This window comes from Pinus tabuliformis, chromosome 2_1, assembly GCF_031772625.1.
Source record: "Pinus tabuliformis cultivar Carrire ecotype Pingquan chromosome 2_1, CPIR1, whole genome shotgun sequence".
NCBI classification, from domain to species: Eukaryota; Viridiplantae; Streptophyta; class Pinopsida; order Pinales; family Pinaceae; genus Pinus; species Pinus tabuliformis.
In genome coordinates this window covers 997,295,806-997,306,340 of record NC_142299.1, presented here as the reverse complement: position 1 = coordinate 997,306,340, position 10,535 = coordinate 997,295,806, and positions in this window count along the sequence as shown.

Below are 10,535 nucleotides of genomic sequence, written 5' to 3'. Positions count from 1 at the left end.
TTAAATGTTGTTTTCTCTTGGTCATCAGGATGTACTAGAACCTGGTTATAACCAAAAAATCCATCTAATAAGGAAATTCTTGTTGATCCAACTACCTTCTATAGGATGTGGTCCATTTTTAGCAAAGGATAATTGTCTTTCAAATAAGCTTTATTGAGATATCTAAAATCAATACATAGTCTAATCTCCCTAGTCTTTTTCCTAGTAGGAACTAAGTTTGATACCCATTTTGAAAACGCTGGGGTACAATTATTTTGGAATCATACAATTTGTTAACTTCTTTCTCAACTAGGGGAAAAAGATTTGGGTTGATCTTTTTGAGTTTCTATTTAAAAGGTTTATGGTCGTCTTTTATGGGAATTTTATGTTGTATAATGTTGTTGTCATAGGACTTTAAATCCTCATAACACCAAGCAAATACATTTATGAATTATTTGAAAATTTCTATATAGTTTTGCTTTTCAGCTAAAGGCAAAGATTTGGACAATTTAACTATTTTAGGCTTTTCTTTGGTTCCTATGTTACATTCTTCCACATCAGCTCTAATAGGTTATATTTTAGGATCTTTTAGCCACATCATTAAAATCAAATAACTCTTCCAAGGGAACTAAGTCTCTTGGAAAAACATTATCCTTCAACTGCAAAATTTCTAACTATTCTTGATCTTTATCCAATTCATTCAATTCTACTTTATTCATTATTTTATGTACATCATAAAAATCTATGCCTATATTGGCACACTCCAATTCATCCTTTGATTGCAAAAAAAAATCAATCTGTTCATCATTACAAAAAACTTGCCAGTCCTTGATATTATCTAGGACAGCTGGTCTTTTTTTTACTTCAACTTTGTATTGGTGACTTGGGCGATAAGGCATTTTGAAGGTACTAGCTGAAGTAGCCAGACCATCAGCTATGATGTTTTGACCTCTTGGAACTACAAATAACTCATACTCAACAAAATGTTCAAGGAAATCTAGGACAACATTTCTATAAGCCCTCAACCTAGGATATTTAGCTGAATATTCCGCTTTGATTTGTTTAATTATGTGTTCAGAATCTCCATGAACTGAAATTTTTTTGGAACCTAATTTTTTCAAAAGCGGCAACCCTAAGATTAAGGCTTCATACTCAGCTATATTATTTCTACATTGAAAGTTCATTTTATATGAATGTCCTTCGTATTTTCTAGTTTGCGAATTGAAAACCCACACACCTACTTTTGATCCTTCCTTTCTTACATCCCCATCAAAATACATGTTCCATAAAGGATCTTTTTCTTCATCGAGTTTTAAAATGTCTGTTTTGTTTTCTTCCATCTCACATAAATTAGTTTCTAGTTAGGGAGTTTTCCTTCTATACCTTCATCATTATACAAGATAAAAGAGTCTAGGTCTAAATGGGTTGAATACAGGGGATGGTTGTTTGGTCTATCTTGACTGCTAACCATGTATTTCATTAGGGTTTCTCTGTAAAGTCTCATAGGCTGACCAAAAATAGGTATGGTAGCATAACTCATATCCATTTGCAGGGTGCCTTGCATCTTTTCTCCCCATGATCGAGAGAGTAGCATTCCATAATTTGGGGGTATGTTTGCCACTATGATATCCATTACGATGCTTCTGGCAAGAATTTAAGCTAGGGTGACACAGATGTCTTTAGTGAGACTACAACACCTTACCTTGTTGGAACCAAAAGAATACAAGTCTTTATATGGCCTAGTGATTTCAAGATTCAATTTCTCCATTATGGCTCGGGGCATTAAATTCTATGAGGCACCAGAGTCAAGCATGGCATTGTGAAGAATTTTATCGAAGATATTGAGACTAGCATAGAAATGGGGAAAATTTCCATCTTAGGGTGTACCTTCTACCTCTAGACCAAACAACAGTTCAAGCTTGTCATCAACGAGGTTTATAATATTTTTTCCTTCTCCTACTTTAAAGTATTTCATTACTTGTATCAGGTATGCATTCGTATTCATCAGTTTAGTGAGGGGGATTGAAATTTTAACTTTAGCCAATTCATTTCTATGCTGAAAGAGGTTTGTGGCTTCTCTATTTCCTTTATGTTCTGATCCTATTTTTTCAAGTTTTTTTTTTTAGTATCTTCTTTGGATTGACTATAGGAAGTAACATCTTTAGTTTGACTAGAAGAAGGGATATCAATATGAGTTTTCTTTGGTTGATTATCTGCAATCTTGTTAGAAGGAGTATCAAATGGTTTTGTTCGGAAGAGTACCATTTCTTTTTCTACTCCTGAGGTTATATTGTATATGCACTTCCATTATGGCATTCTGATGACCTTGTTTGTATTATTCAAAATCTAATGTAATTATTTCTGGTTATGAAAGAAGAAATCGATCTTGCTATTCTTTGGTCAAAAAGATATAATCACTTTTTGTATCCCCAAACAAATTGATTTGGTTTTCCTCTGAATATTCTTCTAGTTCCACTTATTATTTGACATATTTTTCCTAGAAAGGAGACCAAAGTTGCTGATCATATAGATCCTCTAGTCCCTTTGTCTTATCAGAGGCAGATTTCTCCTAAGATTCTAATTTCTGTTTTGAGAATTTGCTTGGTTATCCTTAGGAGGGGTTCGATCAACCACTGTCATCCTCTCAATCATTCTTTCCATGGTGTTGACTAGGTTCTTTATTTTTAAGTCTGATGAAGAGGAGGAAGGTTCCTCCTTGATGGTAACCCTTCTTTTAGTTTTAAGCTTGGATTTTTTGGATAATAAATTAACCTCTACTTTGACAACATTACTTTTCATTTCTTTAAGTGTGGTAGGGTCTCTTTCTCTTAATTGGTAGGCCATGTTAACATCAAATACTTTAGGGAAATTAAGAAGGCCTAACCCTAGTAGGGCCTTTATAGAAACTGGAATGGCATTATAAACTCAATTAACCTATCACAATATTCTTCAACAGTTTCATTAGGCCCTCCTTTTAGATTTTTATATTCATTTAAAAAGTGGAGGGGATTATTTTTAGTTTCCCATCAGTGTCATTAATGGTAGTTGTGGGTAAATATTTATACCATTTCTTACCTCTCCATTAAATATTTGGGCAAAAAGCCTCATCTTCACATCATCTTCATCAACCTCCTTAAGGTCAGAGTACTCATTCATTTATCTACATGTTGTTGTGCAATGATGGCCCAATGCCATCAAACTGAGGAATCCTACTTTGATAGACTTGAGGCATCTTATTATACTTCAGTAATCAATGAAAACATCAATGGTTGTGGTCACACTAGTGACCAATCCATTATGTTTAAATAAGAGGACATGAATCTCCTCTTCCATCTTATGAACGAGCTCTAACAAATGATGTTGTAAGTCTCCAAAATTACCTGGCATATAAATGTTTTGGGTTCCCCTGCCTATTAGATTCCCCTGAGTCCACAAATATAATTAAGTCACTAAAGGGTTTTCACAATTGACTCGACCTCCTTCCCCACAAAGCAATTACTCTGGAAGGCCGCATGAGTAAGTTCTAATAGCAAAAGAATAACACATGAAGAAATCCCATTGCACATACAAACCAGTGCCAAGGGTGAAACAATATTGATCAAAATTAAATGCAATTCCATGGACACAAATAACAAGACACACAATGGCACACAACCTCAATAATTGTGCCAACTTTCCATAAACAAACCTTGTATCCAAATTAAAGATAGAATTCATACATGTAGTAGCTCACAATAGTGATGGACTAAGACTTATTACCACATTTGGATTGACTTTCCATATAACATCTAAGAGTTGCCTCCACATTAAATAAAGCATCTTCATAGAATTATTATTAATTGACTCAAAATAATTTGAACTTTCCTAAATACAATGACTGTGAGAGAACCTATATTTATCAAACAGAGTAACATGATAAAATCATGTTGGCGAATTTCATCATCTGGGAGTGCACATACCAAGGATATCATATTACACAACTAACTCACTCCATATATTAATGAGTTAGCTATCCATGAGAACAGGGGAAATATACCTCAATTCATATGCATGAGTTCTCATGAATCTCCATAAAGGGTTGGCCAGAATGAAGATTGAATAGGGACCATATTAGTCAAGTAGACCTTCGTCACAAATGGACTAAGGTAGGATTTATGATATTGGAAAGAGAATGATGCCTTCCTCATGCTACCCAACTCCATTACAAGCTAAAACCAATACAGAATGGACCAAGAGTAATATGAGACAAGAATAGAATGGATTGTTGATTCCTCCATCACACATGTTATATAATTCAATGCATGTAGTTAATTTTGAGAGGGAGCCATATTTCACGAGAGGCTTAGAGACATATGAACCAAAAAAGAAAAGGATTGCTGGAAGTTGAGACTAGACACCATGAATATCATATTTCTATATTTCATGTAGGAAATGAATAAATCCCTCCTCACACATGCCACCCTTAGATTATTCTTTGAAGCAATGCCAAAGAAAAATATATAATGTGGTTGAGCGACAAGATTGTTAGAAAATTATATATTACAGAGCAATGGAAGACATAAAAAATATTGCAGAAATATAAACACATAAAACAAGAGAGACATAGATATACATGTTTCACCCAATTTGGGCTACATCCATGGAGAAACAGACAGACCTTCCTTTTATATTATCCAACAAAATGAAGAGATACAACCTATAGTAGATCCACTGTAATTCCCTCTTTGCTCTCAATCTCCTCTCTCTTCCTCGCTCAGAATACTGATCTACATAGACGCAATACAATTCCCTCATATATAGTGAGGGGTTGCCTTCTAGGGAAAAAAATCCTAAATTAAACATAACTTCTACCAACAGATCTCCACCTAATGAACGGCCGAGATTGACTACGAAATAACAACATTTTAAAAGGTAATTTTACATCTATTTTTAGCTTCAGGGGCACTACCCCTGATCCCCTGCCAAGCGGGGCTCTCAAATATCGCAGTCGCCCCCTCGGACCCCCCTTGCAGTAGAAATATTACGGGCAGTGTTGCCACCATGTTACGAACTGGGGTCCAATGCGATGATACCTATGAATAAAGAAGACAATCAAGCTCCACACCCAACAAAGATAAAGATAAAATTCCTTCTGGGAGAGATGACATAAAAAACATTCCTTATTAGTACGATTCCTAATATATGAAGAGGGGGTATAAGAAATTTCGAGAGAGAATTACACTACCCAGGATTTTTCTATATTCTTCATCATTTGAACAATGGTATTTACTTGAGGTTTATGAGACTATACTTCTAAAATAATGGAGAGATATTTTGGGGCTATAGAATGAGGTTGGATTCTTTTGTCATGGAATATTATTTTATTTTTGGCCAAACAAATTTTCCAACATGTAAATTTTGGTAGATCTACAAAAACATGCTTACAAAATGAATTTACCAGAAAAATCCCCATCATCAATTTTTTTATGGGAGGAAAATAATCCCTTCATATAGGATTTCCATATCAATATATCTTCTAAATATTGAAGGGACAATCCCCAAACAACATTAAATAAATTGCACGTAATTAAGAGATGGTGGATAGATTCCTCTTGGCTTAGATAAAGTGGACACCAAGAAGGACCACATATTCCCTTCTACTTAAAAATTTTATGCTGTAACAATTCTGTGATGACCTAAATACCAACAAAATAGATTTATTGTAGGGATATTTTTTGAAGTCCATACATTTAACCAAATAAGAGATTTGGGAGGAACATCTTGTGGAAAAATAAACGAAAAATGACCTTGCTTGATAGAGTATTCCACCATATTCTGACCATGAGCATCCTCATCTTTCATGTGACTAAGAGTGTAGCCAGCTAAATGAATTTCAATAAAGAAAACAAAACTACTCAAGTTCATTGGCAAAATCTCAAAGTCCCATCCAAGCCGATGATCATCACTTGTGCATATAAACATGTCCTTGAGATAGTGTTTTCCTTGGGCTACTAGTCATTCCTAAAGGGGAGAAGGGACATGCTGAAATCCAAAAGAGGGTGTCCCATGATTCCATAATTCCAAATATCAATTTGTTTAACATTCCCTCTGATACAAGTAAGATGATCCTTAATAAGGAAGAAATTGTTGTCAAGAGCTTCCATATAGGAGAACCACTCCACACACATGATGGGAAATCAAAGAAACTTGACTATTCTGTATAGAGGTATTTGAGCCATGTCTCCATTAGTTATATTTATAAGAGATTAGATACCACACAAACTTTGCACTAATGGAAAGATTCATTAAAAATGGATCTTTGATGCCCAGTCTACCATGAATTTTTGGGGTGTTAATGGTTTCCCACTTTATTAGATGGAATTTTCTAGAGTTATATTTTCATCCTATCCACTATTTTTTTTTAATTTCTTTGTCCATCTACATATGGATCCCTAAAGGCGCTATTAATGATGAGAATTGGTAGAAAGGGATATTGGACAAGACATATTTTATAAGGATGATCCATATTTAAACAGGAACACAACAAATTACAGATATAATCATAAATACAAAGATGCAGTATAAATAACATTTCATTTCATTAATATCAAATACTGAAATATGCTTACAAACATAATGGAAATAAGACTAGCTCAAGTGATGGTAGCTTATCTCTGAGAAGAGATGTGGTGGCTACATTCCTCTCAAATGTGTTACAATGAGGCTCAAAGGCCTATTTAATATTGAGAAATAATGGAAAACCCCAAACATCCAAAAACCTAACCCTAGGAGATGAAGTGCCAAACTATTGGCCCCATTTGGGTAAATTGGTACATCAACTTCCTGGGGTCATAACTTTGGCATATGATCTCCATTTGATGTGCACAATACCTCGTGAGAAAGATCTATCCGGGGACTAAAAATTTTGAATGACCATAATTCACTAGTTTTGGCAGTTTTTCAGGTCTTGATTTTCCCAAAAAAAGTCGTTTAGGGCCTCAAAACGGCTCCAGAAGTTTAGGACCTGAAAAACTGCCAAAAATAGTAAATTGTGCTACAAATAAAGAAACTAAAAAACTGAAAGAAAGAATGGTGGGGGTCCAAATGGAATAGGAGGGTGGCCACCAGTATCCACTTGGATCATTCCACCCCCCCCCCAAGGAAGAAATGGTCCCCATTGCATTGCGTTCCTCCATGAGATGAGGAAACTTCTGCTGAACTTCGTCCCTAGTGAGCCACTTGCCCTGGTGAAGGAGTTTGCCTACTTTGAAGCTTCAATATAGTTGGATCCTTTGCTATCTAGTGTTCTTGATCTAAGTGTCCATGATCTGAATAGTTGTGGCTTGTTCCATGCAATCTAGATTTAACTCTGTAGGTGTGAGTTGTTCTGCAATGTCTGATGTGTTTAGCAATGGTGGGAAGTATGGTCGAAGGCGGTCCACATTGAACACTGGGTGAGGGCCAAGGAATGGGGGAATGATGAGCTCAAATTCATTATCTCCCATAACCTTGATAATAGTGTAAGGATAATATCGGAGTGGTATGAATTTATGATAGGCTTTGGTAAGGAATTCCTTTTGCAAATGCAACTAGACTTTGTCGCCCACCTAAAACTTGTGTGGTAACAAATGTTGATCATGTCGCTGCTTGTATTTGGCATTTGATTTCTCCAGAATTTCATGGACTTTCTAGCGATATGTTGGATGTGGTCAATGAAGTTGTTTTCCTTATCGGCTTCAGACTAGACATGAGCCGAATCTTCCTGAGTAGCTGAAAATGGTATGGCCACATCAATGGGACATAGTGGTTGGAATCCCAAGCCCACCTAAAAAGGGTTGTGGCCAGTCAAGATGTGGAGAGCTGGGTTATAGTTGTGCTAGACATAAGGGAGAATCTAATCCCATGTGCATGGATGCTTTTAGTTGTACATGCGCAAAATTTGGATGATCATCATGTTGACGACCTTTGTCTAGCCATCAGTTTGGAGATGGAAAACTATGGACTTAGTGAGCTTGGTGTCCAGCATTGACCAGAGATTGGACCAAAATTTACTGAGGAACCTGTTGTCTCAATCTGAGATCATAGATTGCAGGATCCCAAAGTGTACCCACACTCGTTCAAAGAAGAGTTTAGCAGTGTCTTTTGCAATGATATTCTTCTTGCAAATGAGCCATAATGGCCATCTTCGAGAATCTGTCGACAACCACAAAAACTCAATCATTTCCATTCTTAGTAGAAGGAAGACCCGAAATGTAATCCATGGAGATGGATTCCCAAGGTCGACTAGGGGTAGGAAGTAGAGTATAGATGCCTTACTTCTTGATGGTCAGTTTGGCAATGGCACAGGCAGTGTAGGATATGATGTACTTCTCAACATCCTGTCGAAGATTCAACAAATAGAAATACTTCTGTAGTACTGCCTCTATTTTCTCGACCCCAAAATGCCCAGCGGACCGACTATAGTGTGCTTCCCAAATCATCTTGGCATACTCACTTGAAGGAACACGAAGGTATCCCAGGTGGCATAACAGGGCATCCTGAAGGTGAAAATCTATAACTTGTTGACCCTCTAAGAGTGTCTAGTATGTGTGGTTGAATTCTAGGTCACTTTTGTAGAGAAGTGGCCAATCAGAAGTCTCATGCCCATGAGAGTTGAGCATGGTGGTTAAAGCCATGATCGGTGGTCGGTTGAGGTAGTCTGCAACATTATTGGTGTTTCCCTTCTTATACTTGATATTCAAATGGAACAATTGCAGGCATGTGGACCACTTCTAATGGCGATCATTATATAACTTCCCTTGCATTTGTATGAACTGCAGAGGTCGATGGTCTATGTGGATGACTGTTTCCTTCCCCAAAATGTAATTCTTCCATTGTTGGCAAGCCTGCATAATAGAATACATCACTTTTTCATAAGTGGGATACTTCTCGATTGTTTATGAAAGTGTCTCACTATGATATGCCACTGGATTTCCCTGTTGAGTAAGGATTGACCCAATAGCATAGTTAGAGGCATTTGTCTCGATCTCAAATGGTTGTTGCAAATCTGGTAATGTGAGAACTGGTGCAGAGCAGAGGCGATGTTTCAACTCTGCGAATGCCTTCTATTGAGATTTAGACCAAAATAATATTTCTTTCGCTCCTCCCTTGTTGACTTGACTCAAGGGCCAAGTGATATGAGAGAATCCCAACACGAAGCTGTGGTAGAAATTAGAAAAATCCAAAAAGTTGCGGAGCTCTGTTAGAGTAGTTGGGGTTGGCCAATCTCAAATAACTTGGATCTTTGCTAGATCCACATGCACTCCCCGTTCATCAATAATGTATCCTAGATATTGAACTTGGGTCATGCAAAAAGTGCATTTATTGAATTGGCACACAACTTGTGTTGCCGCAGTGTTTGGAGAACCTATCGGATGTGGCGGAGGTGCTCTTCCAAACTTTGGTTGAAGATCAGGATGTCATCCAAGTATAACACTACAAATGAGTTGGTTAATGGCCGCAAGATGTCATCCATCAGCCTCATGAAGGTTCCAGGAGAATTTGTCAACCTGAAAGGTATAACGAACCATTCAAAAAGGCCCTCCTTGGATTTGAAGTCAGTCTTCCACACATCGGAGGGTTTGATTGGTACCCAGTGATATCTGAACTTCAAGTCGATCTTGATGAAATATTTTGTGCCCCTTGAGTTGGTCCAAAAGGTCATCAATCTGTGGGATCGGGTACCTATTATGGACAGTGATCATGTTCAGTGCCCAATAGTCAATATAGAGTCTCCAAGTCCCATCCTTCTTTTGTACCAACACAATTGGGCTCCCACAGGGAGATGAACTTAGCTGGATGTGACCTTTTTGCAATAGCTCCTGAATCTGCCTCTTGATTCTATCATTCTCTAGAACGGAGCACCAATAGATTGGTCCATTGGGCAATGATGCACCTGGAGTCATATCGATGGAGTGCTTGAACTGATAGTGCAGTGGCACCCCTGCAGGGGAGGTGAAGATATCCTTGTACTCCTCCATGAGCTTGCCTGTTTGTTGTTTTCATGCAGAGGCACCTTGTCTAGAGGTCGTGGCCACCATCTTCTTTTTTCCCTGAGGGAATATCATCCAGAAAATGCTACCTACAATATCCTGTACAAATTATTTCCCAAAGTAACAATAACAACACGAGGCCTTGACTCATACACAACATGTCACTTCCACAACTATGGCTTTCCTAATAATACATCACAAACATCAAGGGGATCAACATCACATAATACCTCATCTGTGAAGGGCTTGATGCTATATGGAAGGCAGCACTGATGGCTCACATGAAGATCCATCCTTGGTGAAGCCACCTGATGGTGTATAGTTGTGGGTGTGTTGTGGTCGATAAGCCCAATCACTTCATGAACTCTATTGAAATGAGGTTCTTTTGGCTCCCATTGTGGACAATGAACTATAGCAAGGAACCCTTTACCCACATCTGGGAGTGGAAGAGGTGCTCCTCCTCCTCTAGATATTCTAGTTCCTCCTTTTGTATCTTTATGGTGGAAATAGTGGTGTTGGGCTCTGCATCAATAATATGCTTCCATT